Source organism: Cebus imitator, unplaced genomic scaffold (genome assembly GCF_001604975.1).
Source record: "Cebus imitator isolate Cc_AM_T3 unplaced genomic scaffold, Cebus_imitator-1.0 Scaffold80, whole genome shotgun sequence".
NCBI classification, from domain to species: domain Eukaryota; kingdom Metazoa; phylum Chordata; class Mammalia; order Primates; family Cebidae; genus Cebus; species Cebus imitator.
The window spans coordinates 6,414,865-6,440,674 of NW_016107395.1; the positions used below are offsets into that span (position 1 = coordinate 6,414,865).

Here is a 25,810-nt window from a genome sequence, read left to right on the forward strand (position 1 = left end):
ATCCCAACTAATTTGAACTTGTCATAGGTAGGAATTTCTAGCCACAGTATTTTCAGACCAGGAATAAAAAGTCACAGTTATAATTTGGAAAAGTCATTTGGCTTTTGAAATGAGATAGCTGGTAAGGTGAAAGACAGAGGTCAAGGAAAATAACAAGTCAAGGATCCTAGTGGCTCGGGTGTGGGGTGGCATGCAGAGAAAAGAAGAAATTGATCTAAGACAAATTCCAAGAAACTGACTAGTGTGGGGAGTCTGGTATTGTGCATCAGAATTTGTTTTTCCCTTCCTTATAAGCATATGGGTAGGCTGCATATGCCAGGCTCCCTTATATTATGCACTGCATATACATATAAGTGCATACTATAATGAAGTTGAGTGGGTCACGTGACTACATGTTTGCCAGTGGAATCTAAATGGAGTACTGTGGGTCATCCTAGGCTTAGACCTTGAGACAGTGAGTATGCTCCCTTTATGCTATCTTTTTCCCATCCAACTAGCTGGTACCCAGAAAGGTATATATATAGAAAAGCAACATGACAGAAATAACCAATGTCCCAAATCACTCAGAGAGTAGAGCTGCCTGCCAACTTGAAACATTCAGCTCAAACTGTAAAGGAGAAATAAATGTTTTAGTTGTTTTAAGCCACCGAATTACTGTGTCTTATTTGTCGCATTTCCCTAGCCTAGACTAAGCTTGATGTAGACTAGGGCATTAAGGTAGCATTGAGAAGTCAAGGACGACTCTGAGGTTCTGAATGTGAATTACAGCATCTGAAGGAAATGCATTTACTCACTCACTTTCATTGATCCATTCAAATTTTTCTCTAGTGTTTACTATGTGTCATGCACTATTCCATGTGCTAGTTATGTAGAAGTGAACAAAACAAAAAGTTCTTCCTTCATGGAGCTTATGTTTTTGTGGTGTATTCAAAGAATGTACATATAAGTCCATACTATAATGAAGGCAGGGATAGACACCATAAAGAAAAATCACTCAGAGAAAGGGAATGCAGAGATTGATATCAAGTAATGCTTCTTTTGAGGTGACCTTTGAAGAGGTGGTGAGTAATCAAAAAAGTGAAAATGAGACAAATGTGTATGCACCAATTGTATTAAAATTTTGAAGCTGTGTGTTTTGATATACCCTTGTATCTAAGACTGTATGGAAAGAAATAGATCAGTGTTAGGTATCTGGAAGTTATTCTCTTACAAAACTTAGTGAAAACAAAAGAATCTGTGCAGATTTTTAAAAAGCAGGAAGACACAAGTAATATAGTAATTCATCAAAGATACATTGGAAGAAAAGTGACTGGAAGGGCATAAGAAAAAAGAAAAGACATAAATGTGAGGAATAAGTGAAGAGATCAGGGTGGTGATGAGGGAAAATAAAAGACAATAGAAATGTCTCAGGAACTGAAGCCAGAAGTCTTCAAAGGCGCAGGTATGAAAAGCTGTGCCACATACATCAGAAAGATCAAGGAAGATAAGGACAGAGAAAATGCCTTTGAACTTGGCTGAATGGAGGTCATTGGATACCATAAAGAGGCAAAGATGGAAGCCAGATTTAGGAGGGGAATTAGGGGGAAAATATTTTAAATATAGTTCTTCTAACTCTTCACTATTGTTATTGGACATTTATTGAGTGTGGTGATTCTATAGAGCTCTACTCTAATAACCAAACATTCACTGAATCTAGTTACCAGGCTGGTGAAGAATGACTGAGGAAGTACCAGAGGCTGGTGCTTCTATTAACCCTTTCAGATGGGCTCCAGAGGATAGGACTAAAATATTTTTAACTCCTTTGGAGCTCTGACTTTGCTGAGTTCAAGAAGATTCAAGATTCCACTGTCTAAGCAAACAAACCAATTAGATGCTAAACTCCCAGAGGCTAGAACTAAGCTGTCAAGGGAAAGTGAATATGGAGAGGTAATTATCCAATAATTACAACAGTCTAGGCAAAAATCTAAGAGAAATGTCTGTTGGCATGTTGTAAAACTGTTTAAGAGGTTAGCAATTTGCTTGGTTTTGTTGCCACTAGGCTAAAACCTGTGGTGTTTCATCAGAAGGTAATATTCCTTGAACACCATACTGTTAGAAAACTCAGCTGCAAAGATTTGAAAACAAGTAACAGACTTAAAAACCACAATAAGTTTTTAATTTGTTGAGTCTTTGAGATATCATCCAGCTGATACTTTGCAAGCCTGATAACACTGGGCAATCATCATTTGTGTTGCTGAAGTCTCCATGGTAATAGAAAATTAGTAATACTGTATGCCCTAATTTGCCTCTCCTGGAATGGATACCTACCAAGAATTTATAGTTTCTCTTAGTTCTACTTTGCTTTTTGAAAAATGATAGGGCATATGCAACTGTAGGTGTGCCCTAGAATGCAAGCTCATTGGGGGAAATCAAGATTAAACCTAGTAGCACATACAGTCACACTAGGTTAACTATAATTTGTAATTCAAAATAACTTTAAAAGATTAATGACTCGCCACCCAATACTTTGGAGTATATACAAGAGGATAAATCATAAAGTCTCTAGTAAATGTAGAAATGAAGAGAGGAAGAAAAGACTTATTTGAAGATTTTTGAGGGTCAGTGTAGAGGACACAGAAAGGAAAAACTCATTTGATGGGTAAGGAAATGCTAAGAAGTAGTATAGATAAGTGTGTCAAGATAAAGCGAAATAATTTGATGAGTCTAATTGAAAACATTCATTTTTAAATTATTTAGTTATGGTGACTTCTTTAATGCCATTTCCATCCAAAATGATAAGGATTCCATTTTTTTTCTTTTGAGTTCTAATTTTGATCACGCTAAAATTATACAAAGCAATTAAAATGAAGGTACTTCCATAATTATAAATATTTTAATTATTCCATTCCTTGTAGTATCCAAATTTGACATATAAAATGTTTTCTAATCTAAATCTTGATTTTTTTTCTGAATGAACTATTATTCATGCTATTTCTAAAATGCACATCATGTATAACGTATATTAATAATGGAAACATAGTTTACCTCCTCTAACTGTATTAATTTGATATTGTGATATTCATTACCTGTTTTCAAATACAAATCTTGATTGTCCAAATGTAGAAAGAAACCCACAATAATTCAAACTACAATTGTTTTCAGCAAACTGTGTTCTTCCAGAAAGAAAAAAAAAAGTCTTGAAAATTAATGATACAAAAAAAATCTATTTTTAAAATTGAGAGTTAATGAGGATCATTTTCTTTCTCATCATGCACTATCTCAGGGTGGCAGTCCAAATTATTCATTATAACTTAGCAAGAATACATAAGCAACCTATCCTGGAAAGTTGTAGAGTTAAGTAAAGGTCTAGGTTTTACAAAGCATAATATAATTAACTGTCTCAGAAGGATATATGCCTAGATAAATTCATGACAGTCAGGCTTTCTACAAGAGTCCCCCGACCTCTTGGCTTTGAACTGATTAGCTCTATAGTAAGCCACTCATAAGTCAGATGGGTAGCTGGAAGACAAAGCAGCAAACAAGAACTTTTGGCACACCTTTTGCTTAGCCTAAAAATGTCCTAAATGTCCCTAGAGGCCTTATCTTGAGTGTATCAAGATTTCTGACTTCAAGCTGTTGATCCATAGCACATACTCTTACAAAAAAATAAATGGACAGAAAGTAGGGAAAAGGCAGGAAGTTTTTGGAATCATTAGCAAAATTGAACTCTGCTGTTAGTAAAATAATCACATATTTGAACAGCCAGTCAGGACTGGGGACCAAGTATGAAGCAGATGAGAAAGTGACTTTTTTTGTTTCTTGTCACTAAATTGAGATGTAAGGACATTGGCTTTCTAAACTTTTCTACTACAGCTACCACCTAATGGTTATCGTGCCAGGCCCCTGGCTAGGTGATAATTTTACATTGTTTCTATTCTTATCTGCAAATTCGTTGCTGTAGTTTGAATGTGTCTCACAAAATTTCATGTGTTAGAAACGTAATTGCCATTGTAACAGTGTTGAGAGGCAGGACCTTTAGGAGGTGACTAGATGATGAAGGCTCCACCATGATGAATGGATTAATGCTGTTATTGCAAGAGAGCATTGGTAATAGTGAGAGTGAGCTCCTGATAAAAAGAATGGGTGCTGGCCGGGCTCGGCTGCTCACGCCTGTAATCCCAGCGCTTTGGGAGGCCAAGGCGGGAGGATCACGAGGTCAAGAGATCGAGACCATCCTGGCCAACATGGTGAAACCCCATCCCTACTAAAAAATACAAAAATTAGCTGGGTATGGTGGCGCATGCCTGTAGTCCCAGCTACTTGGGAGGCTGAGGCAGGAGAATTGCTTGAACCGAGGAGGCAGAGATTGCAGTGAGCTGAGATTGCACCACTGCACTCCAGCCTGGTGCCTGGCGACAGAGCAAGACTCTGTCTCAAAAAAAAAAAAAAAAAAAAAAAAAAAAAATAAAGAATGGTTGCGGCCCAATTTCCTCTCTCTGTCTCACCACATGATATCTTCAGATATGGGATGACCATCACCAGATAACAGCTCCATACTCTTGGATTTACCAACCTCCAGAACTGTGAAATTTATAAATTTCCTGTCTTTATAAATTACACAGTCTGTGATGCTCTGTTATAGCAGCAGACAACATACTAAGACATAGGTGTATTCCATTTTGCAGAAGAGGAAAATAATCTCTAGTCAAGAGAACATGCCCAAAGCCTCACAGAATTTGTGGATACAAACAGCAATTATTTAAGTTAATTGCATCAGTAATTTGTATAACAACCCTTAATTTAGATGTGCTTATTCAAAAAGCATTTTTTATTTATTTATTTATTTTTATAAAAAATTGATCAGGTGCAATGGCTTGCACCTGTAATCACAGCACTTTGGGAGGCCAAAGCAGGCAGAATACTTAAGGCCAGGAGTTTGAGATCAGCCTAGTCAACATGGTGAAATCCCATCTCTACAAAAATACAAAAAGTAACCAGGCATAGTGGCTCATGCCTGTAATCCCAGCTACATGAGTGGAGAATCCTGAAGGTTGCAGTGAGCCAAGATCTTGCCACTGCACTCCAGCCTGGGCAGCAAAGTGAGACTCCATCTAAAAAAAAAAAAAAATTCTATTTACTTAGGAGCATTCAGAATGTCAACAAAAGAACTGTAAGAACTGCAACTTTCTTTTTTTTGCAATTACAGTGTAGTATTCTGTTAATAGAACAACAATTATTTCCTAATATAAGCTGCATCAGAGACAATTGAAGATGAAAATACTACCATCCCCATATAAAACTAATTTGTGCTGTGTACCAAGAGGAAGATGCTTTAAATTTCCATGCCAATCTACAACTCGCATACAGTACCAGGCAAAGAATGGTATTGAAAATACTACCAGGACAGGTCTATCTAAAGACACATTCAGAAAGTAACCTCTCCCAGTTACTTTGCAACATCACCTACATGTAAACCAGGATGTTATTCTTTGATTTTGGGGTGACAATCAGAACAGAATAAGAAGGCCAAAGAAGGCCTATTGGGTGCATTGGGATCCTTGACTTCTTGTTTGTTTTCCCTGAGGAGGGATATTTGTTTTCATTTCTCTTTTATCAATTGACCTTGTCTGACTTTGCCCTGTTTTCAAATTTTTTCTTTCTGCTTTGAACCCATGGTCTTTCATCTCTCTGAGCATTTCTTAGAAAATTCTGAGAAGTTGACGGAAGCATCTGGATGATGCTTGTTGTGATGTTCCGGGTAAGATTTCATGAAGAATGTATATGATGACATTTTGCCTCTTGGCTTCTGAGGCTCTCCTTTGACCATGTTTGGCTGTTTTTCCTCGGTGAGGGAGAGTTGTCCGGGGGGCTGTCCAGCTCTCACTTGCCCTGGCACTTAAGTTTATAGAGCTCAATGTATAGCAATGGCTGTCTCACAAAGCAGTTTTATTTTATTTATTTATTTATTTATTTATTTATTTATTTATTTATTCATTTTTGAGACAGAGTTTTGCTCTTGTTGCCTGTGCTGGAGTGCAATGGTGCAATCTTGGCTCATCACAAACTCTGCCTTCCGAGTTCAAGGGATTCTCCTGCCTCAGCCTCCTGAGTAGCTGGGATTACAGGCATGCACCACCATGCCCAGCTAATTTTTTTTTGTATTTTTAGTAGAGACAGAGTTTCTCCATTTCGGTCAGGTTGGTCTTGAACTCCCACCCTCAGGTGATCTGTCCACCTCGGCCTCCCAAAGTGCTGGGATTACAAGTGTGAGCCACCGTGCCCAGCCTCACAAAGCAGTTTTTACTGTTGGGATGCAATAAGGGAAACCCTAAAAAGTGTTGTGTGTTGATTTTGAGATCTTTAATCATTTCTTTTCTGGAAAAGCAAACCCTCCAGGTGTTTAAAAATGTGTCTGTTTCAGTTACAACAGTTCTTATGGTTATTACTGCACTCTGAGTCTGGCTAGATGGGTCATGTTCAGTTTCTGGAATGTACCATGGTTTTTCCTGTCTCATCCTTTAGTTTCTCAGTTCAGATGCCAGTTCTCAAGAAGCATAGGTCATGTGCTTTTGTATTTGGCTGTTTGCATATTTGTATTTCTCACATGCCTGTAGGTTCTCGACATGTTTATTTTTTTCAGCATTGTATCTCACAATAAGATACTGAAATATTTATTTACTGGATATGAATTAAAGTATGAGTGACTCTCAGACCTTCCAATGCCAGATGAGATCTGTACTGCTTTATTAGGTGCAAAAGTCAAGGGAAGAAACAGAAAAGAGGGCTACTTCAAAATGATGACCGAGACTTAAAGATTCTGAACAGCAGAGAGAACAGAGAGAGAGAGAGAGAGAGAGAGAGAGAGAGAGACAGAGAGAGAGAGAGAGAGAGAAGCTGTAATAGTGGTTAAGGGCATGGAGTCAGGCAGTCTGGGATATGAATACTTGCTGCTTGACCTTGGGCATGTTACTTAGTTTCTTTGAACCATAGTTTCCACATGCAGGAGAAATGCTTGCAGGATAAATCTGATGTGTACCTACTATGCAATAAGCACTGTATGTGGGATTGTTATTAATATTATTAAGAAGGGTGTGAGAAAAGCATTTGTCTCTTGAATGAACTTACTTGGTCTTCTTTGCATCTTTCTTTTTTCTCTCTGTTGAGATGGATGCCACATCTTTATGTTTTTCCCTAAAGATGAAGTGGGAATACTTTATGCTTTTACGTTTGTTTTCTTTCTTTTGTCACTACTTTCTTCTTGAGAATGCTGGTATAAATATATCAATACCTTCGTGGTTTCCTTTAACTGAGGAGACTATGCAACATTAAAGGGATTTTAGCAAATAATTAAAGGACAATTTACAAAATCATAGCACCTTACCACAACTCATTTCTTTTATATGTATTACTTGCCACAGGCACAGATTCCTATATAGTTATGATTATTGTATGTATTTCTAGTGTTCTGCTCTTTTTTGCTTAATGTCCCAGAATAAATATTGTCCATGTGCACCTCTAGAATGAAAACCATCTTGGGAAATTGGCTTTGTTACATCATTTGTCCCTTAAGTGTTTCTCATTGGTTTCCATGTTACAGTCTAAACGCAATATTCATCTAACGTTATTGTGCATGTTTTATTATATCATCACATTTCTTATGGGATAGATCCCTAACCTTTTAATCATGGTGAAATATTCAAAAGGTTAGTCAAATGACCCCCCAAGGAGCTTCTGGTACAATGTAGTAGCAGAGGCTTATTGTCCCTGGCTTAAAACTGATTATGTGAAAGAATAGTGTGCACCTACAGCAATTCTGCCATCAGATAAATGATTGCAGCCTTCACTGGGCTGGTTCTCCCTTTATTTTCACCACTGGTTGTGGAGCTCGGAAACAGAAGCCTGTATGGAGAATGAGTGAGGGTCCAGACTTTTTTTTTTTTTTTTTTTTTTTTACTGAAATGTCAAGCTATGTGACTATGCTGAGCGGAAGACGACCCCCTACGAGATCTGATAAGCCCCAGGCCTGCTCCACACACTACACTGAAAATGCCATGGGAGGGCTTCCCAGGCTGATGGAACTAATGACAGTAATAGCTCCGGGTAATTTGTCTTTTTCCTTACTGTGCACATTCTCTCCATGTGGTGCACTTTACACCTACCACCAGGCACACATCTGGAATGCTATGACCCTCTCAGGCCTGATTCAGATAGGTTGAATTCTCCTGTAAAGTAAATCTGACCTCTAATTTTCTTAATAATTCAGGATTATGCTAATGTTACCCAGCAACCATTGTAGAATGGTGCAGGAGCACCGAAGAAAGCTTAAGCCCTTCTACTAGAAGCCTGACCAAGGTTTCTTTGCGTATTTGGCTGTAATGTTTCCCCTCTGTCATTCCAGTACAGAAAATATACATTTTGAAAAGTGTACGATTTACATTGTTTATTCATTGTTTCAAGTTGTAGGACATTCTTTACTTAAGAATAAATTTTCTTGGATCTTTTCTTTGGTGTACAGATTTTCTGCTAAGAATTTATAAGACTACTAATGATAGGTTTGGGTTCTTAATTCTAACTGTAAAAAATACTTAGATAGTTAAAGAGACTGACAAAATAATTTCAGGGATAGATAAAACAGACTTCACAGCAGCTTAATCTCATCAATGCAGAGTGCTCTTACAAAGATTTTAACAATAAAAATCCTATTTTAGTGCTGGCTCCATAGCAAGATTGTACATTTAATATTGTATTTATATCCTGTATTTTCTGTATTTATGTAAAAAATAGCTATATTATTGAAAGTATAAACATCTGAACATATCTTTTAGAAAAACATAAATGATCTTAAGTTTTAAGAAATGTTTGTACTACATTAAAAAGATAGGCCCTTCAATCCTAGCTCTCTGTGAATAAAAAGAGAATGAAGGTATCTCCATAAATTAGTGTGCGAAAGATTCCCCCAGAGAGCAAAAGATTTTCAGCCATTGTGGAGATATCAGAACCACATGTTTGCCTAGGGAAAAAAAAGTATGCTCATTAGTATGGATTTCTGAATCTTTCTGTCAAAATATTTGTAGCTATTTCTAAGTTACAAATAGACAATTAATTATGTCACTTTTTTTCTTTAATTCGCATCACTAGGAAGGTGTTAGTGAAACATTTTTCCCCTCCTGCGAACTAAAGATTATACACAGAAATACAACAAATGGCAAATGGTTTATATGGGTCAATAACTTACGTTTCTCACAAGCAACACAGACATTGTAAACTTCTTTTTACAAGTAATATCTATGGGTATAATTGGGCAATAACAAGGTCATAATTTATCAAGAATGCTGGTCTCTCTTGGTCTTTCTCTTGGCACCTCTGACCACCGACTCAGTTACTCAAACTCCACCCCAGTTCAAAGGCAGAAAAGTTTATGTATCTAAATATTGGGTTATCCTAGAATTTAATGATGGACTCAGACCACTGCAGAAAACTCCCTGTGTACCTGCTGGATAGATGGTACAGATGGATTACAGAACAGATTTTATTTCCCCCTAACTTAGACATCCTAAGAGGTATGTCCTTACTCAGACACACTTATGGAAAAATCAATCCAGTTAGAGGGGGAGCGATGAGGGAGGAATGGCATGCCGAGTGTCCCAGCGCCCTCTCGGAATCATTCCTTCTTGTCAAGCCTGAGCCTTTTGGAAGGATTGCTCTAGGAGAGTAAGTAATGACCACCATTATCCCTGGGTGAAGCAAAGCAGGCTGCAGAAGGACTGCTAGACAGGGTAATTGTGACAGGTGTACCGTGTTGACCTTTCCTACGCCATGTTCCTTTGGGCATGATTCGTGCACAGAGTGGATCATTCAGCCTATATGACAGATCGTGTAAAGTATGGTTACTGACAGCTGCTTACCTCATGGGTCTGGAATTGGATGAAAGTTTGAAACATTTTGAATGTTACACTCTCTTTTATGCATAATGCTTTACATTATTTGATACAAAATCTCCCCAAAGAACAACAACAAATTAGATGATATCTGCGTGACTTCAGCAGAATCTGCACAGGGTAAAAAATTAGCACATTTCACTGAATTATATGATAATCCAAGAACAAGAAATCTAGTAACGAGGATATACTGCTCACAACAATGCCGAAGTTGATGACATTGGCTGTTATTACCGATACCTCCAGTTTGTTAAGCCAGGGACCATATGCATCATCTTACACAATCCTTACAATATCTCCAAATGGCCTGTATTGTTATGGAGAAGGAAGTTGAAGATCAGAGAGGCGCATACAGGGACAAGAGTAAGATATGAATCGAGTTTTGTCTGGCAGCCAAGCCTTCAGCTCATTTTGTCCCTCATCCTCTAGTCCACCCTCCTTCCTTCTCCCTACCCACTTCCCAGCTCTTGGTGGTTTTATTCTCAATAGACAGCAGAGTGCCGAGAAGGCGAGGTCTGTAGAAACAATCAGGCATACAGGGCCTTGATCCCAGTTCTGCCAGTTCAATGACTGTGCAATTACCCAACTCATCCAGATCTCCCTGTCCCCCTCCATAAACCATGAGCAAGCCCAGCTCATAAGAATTTTGCTGAGAAGACTAAGTAAGAGAATGATGAAAACTGCTGAGCATAGCACCTGGTGTACAGTCAGCACTCAGTAAGGGCTATCCACTAATTTATAATGAAAAACCTCTCTGTCAAAGTTTAAAGTTTTTTTTTTTTTCTTTAGGAATCTCAAGTAGGGGTCTTTATAAAAATATATCACTTTTCTTTAGAAGCCTTATAAAATTGAAGTACGTTTACACATAAAGGCATATTTATTTACATTTTTATGAAACATAACCTCTTAGGATGCTCGACACTTTTTGGACACAGTTATTATAAGTAAAATAGTACTTTGGAATATTTTTCTTTAAACCAATTTTTTTGATTTGTAAAAATGGTAAGTATGACATTTTGATTTAGAAAGTAGTTAAGGTTTTATAGCTGATTTCGCTGATTCTTGAGAAATGTTGATAGTCATTTATCCTGAGTTGTCTTCCTCTCACTACCTTGAGAGGGTTTTCCTTGCATATTTAGGGTGGTATGGAGTTACATTAAGTAACCCTTAAGAGAAGAGCATGTAATAGGCAAGCACTGTATTCTGGACGCCATCCACTGCTATGTTTTCATTGAGCCATAGATTCAGCATATGTCTTAACGATGCCTGAATTACAGAAATATGAAAAAAAAGGCCCATTGACCTAAAGCAGCTTATTGCTGAGTAAAGGAGCTGAAGCATTATATATAAACAGATATAAACCTATGCACAGGGGAAAAAAACAGAGTTCACCGGAAGAAGAAATCACTTCCCTGAAGGGATTAGGCTTCACGGATGAGTGATTTTTGGACTTGGTTATAGAGCAGGCATGATTTAGATAAAGATAAGGGGAAGACATTTCAGGTGGAGAAGGAAGGAATAAAACGAACAAAGGCACGGGAGTGATAGGGCCAGGGCTGTGTGCAGGGAACAATGGGAGTCCTGCTCCGGTGAGCACAGAGGGCTGGTTTTCATCCTGAGTTTATGGCAGAATCACCCACAGAGCTTATTAAATGCACATATTCCCAGGATTTACCCCAACCTTCCAAGAGTCTGTTTTAGTCACACTGGGTTGAAGCCCAGGAATCAACATGTTTAACATGGAGCCCAGTTAATTCTGATAGAACCACAGAGAAGCACAAACATTGCTGAGTAGCTGGAAGCAATGGAACGGCTGGAGGGTAGGCAAATGGTTCTAGACCCAAACAGTGCATTAGGATCACACACAGAGCCTGCTTGCTCTTTCTCTCCCTCCCTCCCTTCTTTCCTCTGTCTCTTCTTTCTTTTCTTCCTTCTTCCTTTCTTCCTTCCTTCCTTTTCTCCACCCTTCCTTTTATCCTTCCTTTCTCTCAGTACCAGGCCAATAAAGTTAGAATCTTTGAGGACGGGACCTTTGTGTCAATACATGGTTTTTTAACTTATTATTAAAACTATTAAATATATACAAAAGTAGGTAGAACAGTATAGTGAAGGCCCATGCATCCATCACTCAACTTCAATAATTGCACACTGATGGCCAATCTTGTTTCATTTGTACTGCTACAGCTCCCCCTACCTTCTATATTATTTTGAAGCCAATCTCTGAGGTTATAATACTCCAACCATGACCTTTTCATATGTATCTCTAAGAACGGACTTTAAAGTGGCACAATACCATTACTACACATTAAAAAACAATAATTTTAAAATATCATCAAGTGCCCAGTGCTCTAATTCTTTTACTCTTCCATAAATGTGGGTATGTGTATGCCTATATCGAAACTCTCATGTACATCATAAATATGAACACCCACAGTGTGCTCACAACATTTAAAAAAATTCATTCAAAAATTCATACAATACTTTTAATTCAAATTCATCACTGTAGGGTTTTATTTTATTTTGGTGTCTCGTTTTTTCCCAAATTTCTCCAGAATCTCAGCTCTCAGTGAAACTAGGAATATTAGAATGAGATTATATAATAAACCATTTTCTTTGTCCTACGATGCACAAATGGAAGTTTTAGATTAACAGTATTAATAATACCTTTTCTAATTATCTTACCACTGGAAATTATTTGTAAAAAATTCTTTTTGTTCCAGTGCATATGCCATTAGAGGAAGACAGCCAGTTTGCTCTGTTTCAAAGTTATTTTGAATAATTCCTTGGTTTCATTATACTAACTGGTAACACATTTGGGCTCGTTTATTTTATTTTGATTTTTAGATATGAATTTATACATTTGATTTTGTTTTCTAACAACATATAGAGCATATACAGGTTTCCAAATTTAAATCTGCAAAACAAATTACTGTCAAAGTAATCAAGCCTGTCCCTCCCATCTGCTTTCTCCCTCGCTGTAGATCACCATTAATGATAAACCAATATATGGTTTATCATTTTATTGTTTATTTTCAGTAAGTAATTATAAAGCTCTCCCAGCTTCTTGTAAGAATCTCTCCCTTACAAGAAATCAGTTTGGAGAGTCCTTACAGCAAAAAATGATGAGCTGGAATATTAGTCTTATGGAGCAGGAACTTTTTAACACCATTTATGATTCTATTTTCTACATCTAGATTAGGAGCTGGCACCTTTCAGTGATCACTAAATACTGAATGAATAAATGAATGCTTATTTGAAGTTTGCAGTCAGAAGAATGAGAGGACCAAAATTCTACTTTTTTTTTTTTTTGACAAGTTAATCTGATAGCATGGTTAAGGGGGTTAGAAAGACTGAAACGTGGATGATCAGTCTGGAGACTTGTTTATTTAGTTAACTTGATGGCAATAATCTTGAATAAGGAAACAAAAAACTGAAACGTATGTGTGTGTATGTTTTGTGTGCTTTTGCTCTAAGACAAAACACGTTAAAACTCTAACAATCATTCACTTATTTCACAGTTTTGTGGATTGGCGCATTTCTCTGTCTAGGCTGGCTCCACAGGTATCTGTGGGGTTCAATCAGGTGTCCATGGTCAGGTGGCAAGTGCTGGCCTCACATCACGGGCAGTTGGCAGAGTTGTGCCTGGGGGACATCTGACAGTTGTCTGTGTCATCTCTGTTCTCTCCCTTGAGGTCTCTCATCTTTCATCTTCCAGCGGATAGATTGGGTTCTTTTCCATTCGCGGTGGTCTCAGGATGCCAGGTGTAGCAAAAGGCCTGTAAGGTCTAAGTGTTTTTCAAACCTCTGATTGTGTGGTTTGCTGATTGGCCCAAGGACACCACAGTGACAACCTTGATGTAAAAGGTAGAGAGAAACAACCACAGTTAAAATGCCTTGTCTCCAAAAGACAGGCAACAACAAATACTGGCAAGGATGTGGGGAAAAGGGTACTCTTGTACGCTATTGGTGGGAATGTAAATTAGTACAACCACTCTGCAGAACAGTTTGGAGGTTCATCGAAACACTGAAAATGGAGATATCTTATGATCCAGTGATCCCACCGCTGGGTATAGATGCATAAGAAAGGAAATCAGTATATTGAAGAGATACCTGCACTCCTATGTTTGTTGCAGCACTGTTTACAATAGCTAAGATTTGGAAGCAACCTAAGTGTCCATCAACAGTTGAATGGATAAAGAAAATGTGGTACATATATACAATGGAGTACTATTCACCCGTAAGATCCAGTCATTTGCAACAACATGGACGGAACTGGAAATCATTATGATAAGTGAAATAAACCAGGCACAAAAAGAAAACATGACATGTTCTTAATTATTTGTGGGATCTAAAAATCAAAACAATTTAATTCATGAACATGGAGAGTAGAAAGTTGGTTACCAGAGGTTGGAAAAAGTAGTGGGGGGCGGGGGCTGGAGGTAGGTAGGGGTGGTTAATGGGTACAAAAAGAAGTAATTAGAAGAATGAATAAGACCCACTATTTGATAGCATGATAGAGTGACAATAGTCAATAATAACTTAATTGTACATTTTAAAAACTTAAAGAGGGTAATTGGATTCTTTATAACTCAAAGGATAAATGCTTGAGGGGATGGATCCCTTATTCTCCATGATGTGCTTATTTCACATTGCACACCTGTATCAAAACATCTCATGTAAATACATATATCTATTATGTACTGACAAAAATTAAAAAAGAATGAAATAGAGAGAGAGAGAAAGAGAGAGAGAGAGAGAGACTCTAGTTGTTGATGGAGAGGGAAGAATTTGTAGCCACTTTCAATTTTCCATCATTTGAGATGTATATGAAACAGATATGTGAATAAACTCATTTACTCCTCATAGCTTTTAGTTCCAAGACCCTTATGTTATTACTAATTTCTACTTCTGTGTCCTTCCTCATGTTCTTTCCCAAAATGTTTCTCTTCCACATGGTCCATTTTAAGTTCCATACCCTCCACAAAGCATTCTTTTACTAATTTTTTACTTAAACATTTCACTAAACATTTCTTTCATATTTCTGGTTTTTCATTTGGTAATTTTCATTTTATTATGTATTATTTTATATGTTCACATTGTTTTCTAATTTTTTGTGTGTATGCGTTTCCTGAGTTCTCATACAATTCATCTTATTTTGCTATTGTAACACACAATACATTTAGAATAGTACTAAAATATAACTACTGTATAATAATTGTTACTTGAATTTTGGATTGACTTAGGTAATTCTTCTAAATTTGGATATTTCCAAAACTGTCTTTACTTTGGTTTTTCATGGATCTGTCCAATTGTGATTTTGCCATGCCTACGTTAAAAACATCTGACTGAATTCAGTAGAATACCTGATTTTAAGCATTTCAGCAACTGGATTGAATCTGTTAAAAAGAACATACTTGTGACTGCTCATGTATAATTGGTTTTGGTTTGTAATAAAACCAATTAATTAAAAGTAAGACATATACAATACTCTTGCTAAGCTGTGTATGGCTGTGACAGGGTCTAGCAGTTGTCCAGAGTGGTTTTAAAAAATGCACACACACACACACACACACACGGAAGTAGCAGAGACTGTAATGACCTGTGGTTTGTATTATTGGAAGACCTCCTTTAATTTCTTTTAGGGCTAGACCATACTGGGGGTGGGGTGGCTCTCAGGAAAGGCTGGTGGTATTTGTGTGAGGTAGAGAATAAAGATGAAGACTGAGAGAAAATGAGAAAAGTAAGAAGAAAAGAGAAAAATAGTGCAGTGCTTAGGACATCATTATAAACTTATATGTGGCTCTGATTTAGCTTCCTGTGGTCTGGGAAAGAATATTCAATAATTCTCAGAGGAGAAAGGACTAAAGAAGTCCTTTCCTTCTCATCCTTACTGAAAATTTTAGACAAGAGTGAAACAAGGGGAGATGTTGCTGAGAGAAGTGAGGCAGAGATCTTTATAGGTCTTACAAGAGAGCAAGAAGGGGAGGTGAAAGGAAATTTGTGTGAAACTCTTCTCGTAAACCATTAGAGCTCTTTGCACCATGATTGAGATCTGTACCCAATTAGGGGCGAAGTAAATTCAGTTGACAATTGCCTATGAGGTCTGGCTTTTATAGGTTATCTGTTAAATGCCCAACCATTTGGAGGTTGGGTTGGTGGGTATATTGTAAATTGTGCAATTTTTCTGAATAATGAAATATATATAGGAAGTTCATTTTGTGTGTCTGGAGACTGTCAACCTAGACTGAAGTGAACATCAAAAGTCTACATTAATCTCCCATAAAGGAAAAGGACCATAAAGAAATTAGTATGTATATATGGAAAGAAATTAAACATAACAAAATGCATAGCAATGCATCAGTGAGAGCTGCATTAGAGTGCAGAGTGCACAGAATGTAATGGATGCTACCATTGTCAATAATTGTTGGAGATTGTCAGTGGATTGGATTGTTTATCATATATGCTGACAAACTATAGCATAAGAACCTTGAACTTGTTACATATGTTTTAAATGTAAATATGTTTTTGAGATTAAACTTTTTATGCAATATAAAATTTCAGAATTTGTGTAATAAGGCTTAAAATATTTTTACTAAATGATAAAACTTATCACAACATTTACATACTCTATCATGTGATCATCTTGGTTTTAATGAAAATATTTGTTCTAAATATTTTGAAAGTAAAGCGCATTCATCGAATCAAAACTGACATTTTAATTTGAAGTTTCCACTCTGAAAAGAATTTGCAGTCCAAACTTGTCATGAAGAAAACTCAATGAAATGAAAAATAATGATAGGCTGGATTGCTCTAAAAATATTCAGAATAGAATTCTAGTAATCGTATAGTTTAATATTAAGTTGGCTTCTTTTACCACCATGCAGAGACTAAGTGTAAGCCAACTTTCAGTATAGCGGGAAGGGCCATAGACTTTACGAAGAATTACATTTATGACAGAGCTGTCTCCTTTGTTAGTGAAATGACTTTGCTCAAGTAACTTGGTCTTAAGGCAATATTTTTTGGAAAATTACAAATAACATGTAAATATAGGATTATTGAAGATTTACTCTATACACTTTCTAATAAATGGTACTGTTTACAAGCAGGTTATATACAAATCAATATCCATTCACTTCCATTATATTTTCTAGACTATACAGTTAATATAAAGAATGCAGAAAATTAAAATAAGCAAAAAGAAGAAATCGAGAATCACCCAAAATAATTCCAGATAGTTGTTATCGCATCTATATGATTTTCATCTAAATTTTTGTATGTGTATGTAGCTTTTTAAAGTATACTTTCTTCCTTATCTACTGTTATTGTGATGTACAATATTCAATACATGGTTTGTTGCCTTTCCCTTAATGTTATATTATGATCATGGTTTTTGGACCATGTGTGTACATTATTGAATTGCATAAATTAATATATACTACTTTATGTGAATGAGCTATAATTTACAATTCACTTAACCATTTCCATGTTAATCAAACACAATGATATTTCCATCTATAAGAGGTGAATATTCTTTTGTATTAACTCTTGAATATGTTCTTTAGTATTACTGGATGAAAGAATAAACCTTTTGAAGCTTTTGATATAAATTAAGAACTTGTCTTACAGGCAGACTAGCAGTGTGTAAAGATGCTTGTTTCACCACATCCTAGTCAATGTGGATGTGTATATAGCAGTTGTCATTCATTCTACTTTTGTTCCACAATGTTTTTGTATTAACTCTTAGGGTAGTTTTATATATTAAGTTCATGAATCCTTTGTCGTATATGTTTTTCTATATTTTAATTTGCCCAGCTTTACTGAGGTAGAATTGACTATTAAAATTGTATATGCTTAAGGTGTACCTCTTGATGATTATTTATATATGTATATATAATATAGTGAAATAATCATGAAAATCCAGTATTTGCCTTTAACTTGTGTTTATAATGTTTTTTAAAAATGGTGTATGTGTTTCTAATTCATAGATAGTAATGCTTTGTCTAACATCGTCTAAAAATGAAGAATTCTATCTGAATAAAGTCTATGGATCATTGAGGCTTCTAGTTTTTAATGCAAAACCTTAAAAATAGAAAACCTTCAAGTGAAAAAATAAATTGTTCTAAATTGTATTATCCATCTCTTTATCATCTTATACAACATGTACTGAATGCACATATATGCCAGGTACTTCACACATATGTTTGGTCTTCAAAACCACCTTTCAAAGTAGTGATCGTATCTCCCTTTATTTGCTGGGGCCACTGAGGTTACAGAGCAAATAAACAATTTTCTGAGGCTCACACAACTTATGAGAGGAAGATCTTGATTGGTGACTAAACCTAGATCCATTGCTTTTTATATACTCAACACACTCTTATTGTGTGTTAATATTCTGAGCCCTCAAAGTCAGAATGTTTAGGGCTAAACATAAATGTTTAGGGCTATATTTGCATGATACCAGCTTTTGAGGTTCATGATTACTTCTTTAAAATTTGTTTTTTATATGTGCCTCCTCTAGCACCTGGCTGAGGCAAGGGGACTCTAAATGTCCTGCTCTTAGCTGACAATGGAAATGATAACAAATAAATATTTATAGAAGAGCTACTGTGTGCCAGCCAAAGTGATGGGTGCTCTGAGCTTTCCCCTGCCAATGTTTCACTTTGCTAATCTTAGTCTCTTGTATGGTGGAAAGTAGATAACAAGCTTTGTAAGAGCTATGTACAAAAAAAAGAATAAAAAATTATTTTAGCGAAAGTCTGAGACTTTTGTAAAGCCTATGAATTTGTTTTGTCTCAAACTGCTTCTCTCAAATATATCGGTGCTTGTGTCACTATCCGCACTAAACATTTTAGTGACTTTATCTCATTTAGTCCTTAGTGCAATACTGTAGATTAGAATTATTATCCATTTTCATTTTACAACTAAGGGCACTGAAGTTTGAAGAAAATAAAGAACTTATCTGAGATTCTGTTTCGTAAAGTTTATGGTTTCTGCTTGGAACTTTTTGTCCGATGATTTTTAGCTGGGTTGTCAAATAAGTAACTTTATAATAACCTATGTGTTACTGTAACAAAGCATTCAATGGTAGGGGTCTTCCTGGAGAATGTCAAAGATGGGAATATGGTCAAACTTTTGTTTATGTATGTCAAGCTATAAAGAAAATCTATGTATTTTAAAATGAGGTTGGATTTAATGCAATGGCTGATAGCCAGACTGAGATTGTGTATTCCTTGCTGAAAGACAAGTATCCACTCCTTTGCTGAAGATACTACTAGTGTACTAAAAAGTAAGTTTCCTAATATGATGAGAATGTTTATATAGAATGAAGTGCATAGAATTTACAATAGTAGAATAGTGATAGTGATGCTTCAATTCAATATTAATTTGTTGAATGCTTATTATTAAATCCAGAACCATATTATATGATAGAGCTGGGGGAGATGTAAATATAATTGGACGAAAGCACTAAAATATTGGATAACTATGCATTACACATTACAGAATGAAGTTAGCATGCATATCTGTAGTATAAATCGCTGTCATTTCAAATTTATTCCTAATAAAGGAAATTCCAAATCAACAATCTTAAATACAAAATCCAAAAAGTAATATTTACTAATTTTTAATGAGGATTTTATAAAGAAAGGGGAGTGGAATGAGAGATAACTTTTCTCAGTTTAGGTGGGACTAATATTATATTGGTTGAAGGTGTTTTGTGACAACAAACAAATCTGAATTTTGATAACCAGGATTAAACAGATACTGAGTAGAAGTCAAAACGAAAGCAGAGTTTAAAAACTGTTCTCTGGAAGAAAGGAGCTAGAGTAGAATTGAGGGTATAGGAAGTAGGAATTACCATCACCAGTGCAATAATTCAGCTCCAACTGTTTACTGTCTTTGTTTCATTTTGCCAAAGTAAAATTATCTTGATGTGTTAAAATAATTGTGAGGTGGTTAGAGAACTTATTTGTGTCTTCCTCAGTCAGAAGCTCAATTTATAAATGATTTTAGTTATTTGTATCATAATCAGTACTTGTGATCAGAAAGTCAAATGAAAGGGCTTATCGAAAGTGTAAGAATCATTGATTTATTCTGTACATAATCTTGACTGCTCTTGCTGATTTTTCCATTCTGATTGTCCTGGCCATCCTAAACCATGTGCACCCACCTGTCTGTCATATTGGCTTTGACCACACACCAGTCGAGACCTGCAGTGGTGTCTGGGGTCTGCCAGCTGACTCCTAGTTATGGTTTCTCTTGGATGACCCTCCTTATTTTTCCAGCAATTTTCCAAACTTAGTCAAATATGTTTGGCTTGGGGTTTAATCTGGTACTTCACTGAAGAGAGAATATTATTGGTAACCCTCATTTCTCCTCTCCTTCTGAAGAAAAAGGCGCAAATATTATTCACATATTTATACTGCTCTAATTTTTACACATGTTCTGATCAGTAAAAGAGGGAGGCAATGTACTATTGTGGCTAAGAGCATGGAATCTGGAGCCAGTCTGCCAGGTTCAATTCTTTTTTTTTTTTTTTTTTAGACGGAGTTTCGCTCTTGTTACCCAGGCTGGAGTGCAATGGCGCGATCTCGGCTCACCGCAACCTCCGCCTCCTGGGTTCAGGCAATTCTCCTGCCTCAGCCTCCTGAGTAGCTGGGATTACAGGCACGCGCCACCATGCCCAGCTAATTTTTTTGTAGTTTTAGTAGAGACGGGGTTTCACCGTGTTGACCAGGATAGTCTCGATCTCTTGACCTCGTGATCCACCCGCCTCGGCCTCCCAAAGTGCTGGGATTACAGGCGTGAGCCACCGCGCCCGGCTTCAATTCTTATGTCCACCTCATACTCTTTGACCTTGGGCAAGTCACTTACTCTCTTCAGATCTTAATTTTATTGTGTATAAAACAGCCTAACCTTTAGGATTGCCATAAATATTAAAGTAATTCCTCCACATGAAATTCTTACGTCTGTGTTCATGAAACACGTAGTTCCATATGTACACTAACTGTCATTATTAGTGAAAAATTCAAATGAATCCTGCTCAGTATCAGAGAATCTTAGGCTCATTCAAAATAGATGGAATCATATTTCTAATAGAAACTAATCATTTAAATAACTATGAATGTCTTAATATTTAAAATTTCAAATCAAAATTCTTAAATACAAAATCTAAAAAGTACTATTTACTCATTTTAAATTTTATTCTAATTTGTCAAAGTTATTAATTGTCCTTTATCAAAGTATAATATTAATTTGAAGTATTCAAAAATGTTCCTCTGAATATTATGGGATTTCTACCTTTAAATCAGCCACAACCACTCATTGTAAAAAACTAGTGAATATTACATACATATTTCTTCTATCATAGTATTGTAAAATCTATACCTATTTTCAAACAGTAATTCCATAAAACCATGGCCATGGCAGGAAAAATGAGCAACTAATATGGTTATAAGAAGCCTAAAAGGGTAACTTATATGATACAAATAGGCCTAGCTTTCTCTTTTCACCAAGTCAGACCACCCATTCCATGTTAGAGTCAGATGGCCCACTTCCATTTTGCTCAAATGTAGAGAAACGTATTTTAAACTTTAGCACTGTACTGACGTATAAAAGGTGTTGTGGGGGTCTACTTTACATGGCATAACTCTTTCCATCTTGACCTGAGGTATGGTATGGTATGGTGTCACACTTGTACTTCCCTTCAGTGGAGCTCTGTGACCTACAGGATAAAGATTCAACCCTTATCTCACATGCCCAGCCCTGTTGGAATTCTTAAAAGGGGGCATGCTTTTTTTTGTTGTTATACATGCTTCCACCTGGAATGCCTTTATGCTTCTTGTTTGCCTGGGAAAATCTTACCATTAGCTCTTAACTCAAATGTCATACCTTCAGGGAGCCTTTGCAGATAACCTGTTAAAGCTAAATGCTTCTGATATGGAAGCACCTCTTCATCTTCTTGAGACATTTATCTCATTGCTAAAGATATTGGTTTACATGTCCCCTGTGAAACTTCAAACTTCATGAGATAATCATATAATCTATAGTATTTGGTGAACTTCCTGGCTGTATTAACAACAGCAATAATATAAGCCATCATTTACTGGATATTTATTACATAGTAGGTAAGCACTGTGCTGTTTTACCTAAATTATCTGGTTTAGATGATCTCCATTTGAAAATGAGGAAATTAAGCCAAAGAGGGGCTAAGTCTGCTCATAATGGTGGCATAACTCGTGAGGACTGAGATTTGGTTATTCAGCAGTTAACAAACACCCTCCCACTGCTCAGTGGTTTATAATCACCAGGGTTCATTCCTTGCCCATACTCCATGTTCACGGCAGACTGGCTGTCATTTGACTCCACATTCTCTTCACGAGGGAACCCAAGCTCAAAGAACTGATGTTTTATCTGAAATATTTTCAGATATATGACAGAGATAAGAAGACATCCTGATAAACCATGGTGTACTGGCTCTTAAACTTTCCACCCAGAAGTGGAAAATGTCACAGGGTGACATGCTATCACAGGGTGGAGAAGCTTTATCTTCTTCCAGAGAGTAGCAGGGAAGATCTTGAACAAAAATATAGCCCACCACAGATACTAATTCAGACTTTCCAGACTGTAGGGCCCATATTTAACCCCTATGGTATACTTTCTCTTACTACGTATCTATTTGTGAATAAATACTACCAAATACATTTCACCTTTCTGACTTTCTGATATTCTACTAATAAGAGAATGAATAGCAAAACAAATAGAAGAAAGGTACATGTAAATAATGAAATAAAAACCATCCAGATCAAGAAAATAGCCTATACTGCTATTTAAGCAGTACTTAAATGCCATCTTTTCAAGCCCATTTTCTGGTACATTCATTGGCCAATAGAAATGCAATGAGTTATGTCCAAGTTGGTTGGCAGAAAGGACCTGTATTGTCACTATTTACTCTCAAAGTGAGACAAAATTTATTTCATTCAGAATTTGATAACAAAGCTATCAATCACTCTGTCTGAAGATGAAGGAGGAACATCCATTTGTTCTCCAGATATAAAACAAATATTTTTTTTGCTTGTAATTTACAAGGATTCTAATAAAGAATAAAGGTTGCTCCTTGGAAAGAAGAAAATATACAAATTCCTTAAATAAGATCCATAAAAAGCAAAAAGAAAGAGATAAGAATTATATACTAGCATACTGGTATAGAATTCTTCCAATAGAAGACCTCAGTTATCTGTGGCATGTACTTGGACCATACAGTAATTAGTCTATTGAGAATATTAATGATTATTGGATCCTGAATTTTTGTGAATTCTTATTGCCATTGAATTTAGAATATATTCCAGTACTTGTAAGTGATACAACAAAGCTAAATAGACAGATTTTATTTACTTAAAATAACATGTATTTTACAGTATCTTCAAAAATGGCCTTTGAGTCCCTTAGGATTACAAATAGGATTTTAAGTTTACTTGTTATTTTTATTAATATTTATTAGACACAATAATTAATAGTTTATAAAAATATTATTCTGATATACACAAAAATACTCTGATAATGTTGATTAAGAACAGCTATATCCACCTTCTTTGTGTCCATGTCAATATTTAATCTAGGCTTAATCTTGAAGTGTAATTCAGTAACACTGAAAACCAGACACTTCCTGGTCATGAACAAGATATAGAATATTATTAAGCCTTCTGGATCTTTGGATTGCTTAATATCAAGGAAACCAATATTGGATGTTGTAAAAGAAGCGTGTTCATGTCCAGTGACGATTTCAAGCTCCTCCTAGTCCGGAGGAGGCCACAGATTCTCATACTCTTTGGTAATTTCGCTGCCATCAATTACGCTCTTCGGTTCCTCCATCACACTTGTATGTACATATGCCTCTTTTCTGATCATGACACCGTCCTTGTAATTACTGTTGTTGGCATATCTCAGTGTCTTATCTGGTTGGCATTCAATCTTCAGGAACTCATGGTTGAATTTGTCCTTTTGACTCATGTAGTGATGTAGATAAAAGATAAAAGTTACTCTCCGTGGCTTGGAATAGGCACCCAAGATCAAAAAGTGAACTGTACCTCTGTCGTCTGTGCCCTTTTCAAATAGGTTTTTGTTTTTATTGTACTTCTGTGGTCTGTGCCTTACTCAAATAAGTTTTTTTGTTTGTTTGTTTTTGTTTTTGTTTTTGTTTTAACAGAGTCTTGCTCTGTCGCCAGGCTGGAGTGCAGTGACACAATCTCGGCTCACTGAAACCTCCACCTCTTCAGTTCAAGCAATTCTCCTGTTTCAGCCTCCCAAGTAGCTGGGATTACAGGCGCCTGCCACCACACCTGGTTACTTTGCTTTTTTGTATTTTTAGTAGAGAGGGCGTTTTGCCATGTTGACCGGGGTGGTCTCAAAACTCCTGATCTCAGGTGATCTGCCTCGGCCTCCCAAAATGCTGGAATTATAGGCATGAACAACGGTGTCGTCTCAAGTAGGTTTTTAGAAGATTTGTTATGATATATTGAAAACAAGGATAAAGGATTTTATTCCTATAAGAATAGGATTCTCCATTTTCCTAAAGTGTATTAAATTATACCTCCTTGATGGAGTGGTTACTAAGAAATATAAAATTCTGGTTTAGGAACCTCTGCCAAAAGGAGGATCAATTTGAAATTACAATGAGAAAAATATACCCACGCTGACAAAAATCGCATTAGGTAGCATATCTCAGAACACATGTTTATCAAATGAAGTTGGTTTTATCTGAACTGTCTAACATAGATGGAGAGGTCAGGGGAAAGGAGTTAAGGGGAAACTCTGGTGACCGTAAGTCAGCAAATGACCATATGCTCTTTCCAAATGAGTTCTTTCTTTCTTTCTTTTTTTTTTTTAATTGAGTTCTCTGCAAATAAAGCTTTTGGGGGCTTATAATCTCTTCCGAGGCATCTATTTTGTCTGCCATCTCACCATCAAATCACTGTTCTGTAAAACTGCAGAACCATCATTCTTAATGTCCTCTTTAGCTCACACAAATCACTGCTTAAATCTTTTGTTTAACTCTTCAAATGTATGAAGTACATGAAAAATTAAATTATATATATGAACATTTACATGCATATATGGATATCAGTGTCATTTCACAAAGTGCCAAGAATTGGATAATAACTGCCTGAAATGGAAACACTATCATCAAAGGGGTAGCAATTTATCCTGATTGACAATTTTTAAGCATTATAGTACCCCTTACCCTTCACCCTGCTCTGCTGTCTTAGGCTAGTTTAGTTTACTTGCAGTATTACTACTACTTCTGATAATGAATTTTCTGTGACATAACCTGCTGCTAAGTACATCCTTCTTGTGAATAAAGATTTGGTTTTCAGTGGGGCCTGATACCAAGCTCTGTGCATCTCCAATGACGATAATGAAAACCAAAACCAAAACCAAAACCAAAACGTGGTCTTCTGAAAGTACAAAGCTCTTGCTTTGTTCATACTCTAAATCCTTCAGGTTAGTCAGATCACTGCACAACTCCTAAGATGTTGCGTTGGTATCTCTGCAGAGACAAACCTTGTTGTACGACTGCTGAGCAAAGGCTTTCTGTTTAGAGTTACTGCTAGTGAGCCAGCATTTACTGGGCCCACCGTGCGCCCAGAACTCCGTTCTGCCTCTTCAGGGTGAGAGCGAGAGTGAGATCCAGTTGCAATAGCTTTAAGTACTGTTTACATTGTTTCCTCCCTACTTAAGTGTATAGATTTTCATCATTTTTAATAGTTACATAGTATTTCACACACTGATTAGCCACTGATTTACCCGACCTGTTTCTTATTGTTGGGACATCTTTATACATAAATTTCTGCAAAGAGCTGTATTACTTTCTTGGAATATTACTTTCTTGAAAATTG

At 36.4% G+C, this 25,810-nt stretch overlaps 1 pseudogene; it reads right to left on the bottom strand.

Moving 5' to 3' along the window:
* Positions 1-5,659: 5,659 nt before the first annotated feature.
* On the bottom strand, positions 5,660-25,258 carry LOC108307667 (annotated as a pseudogene).
* Between the last annotated feature and the right edge of the window lie 552 nt (positions 25,259-25,810).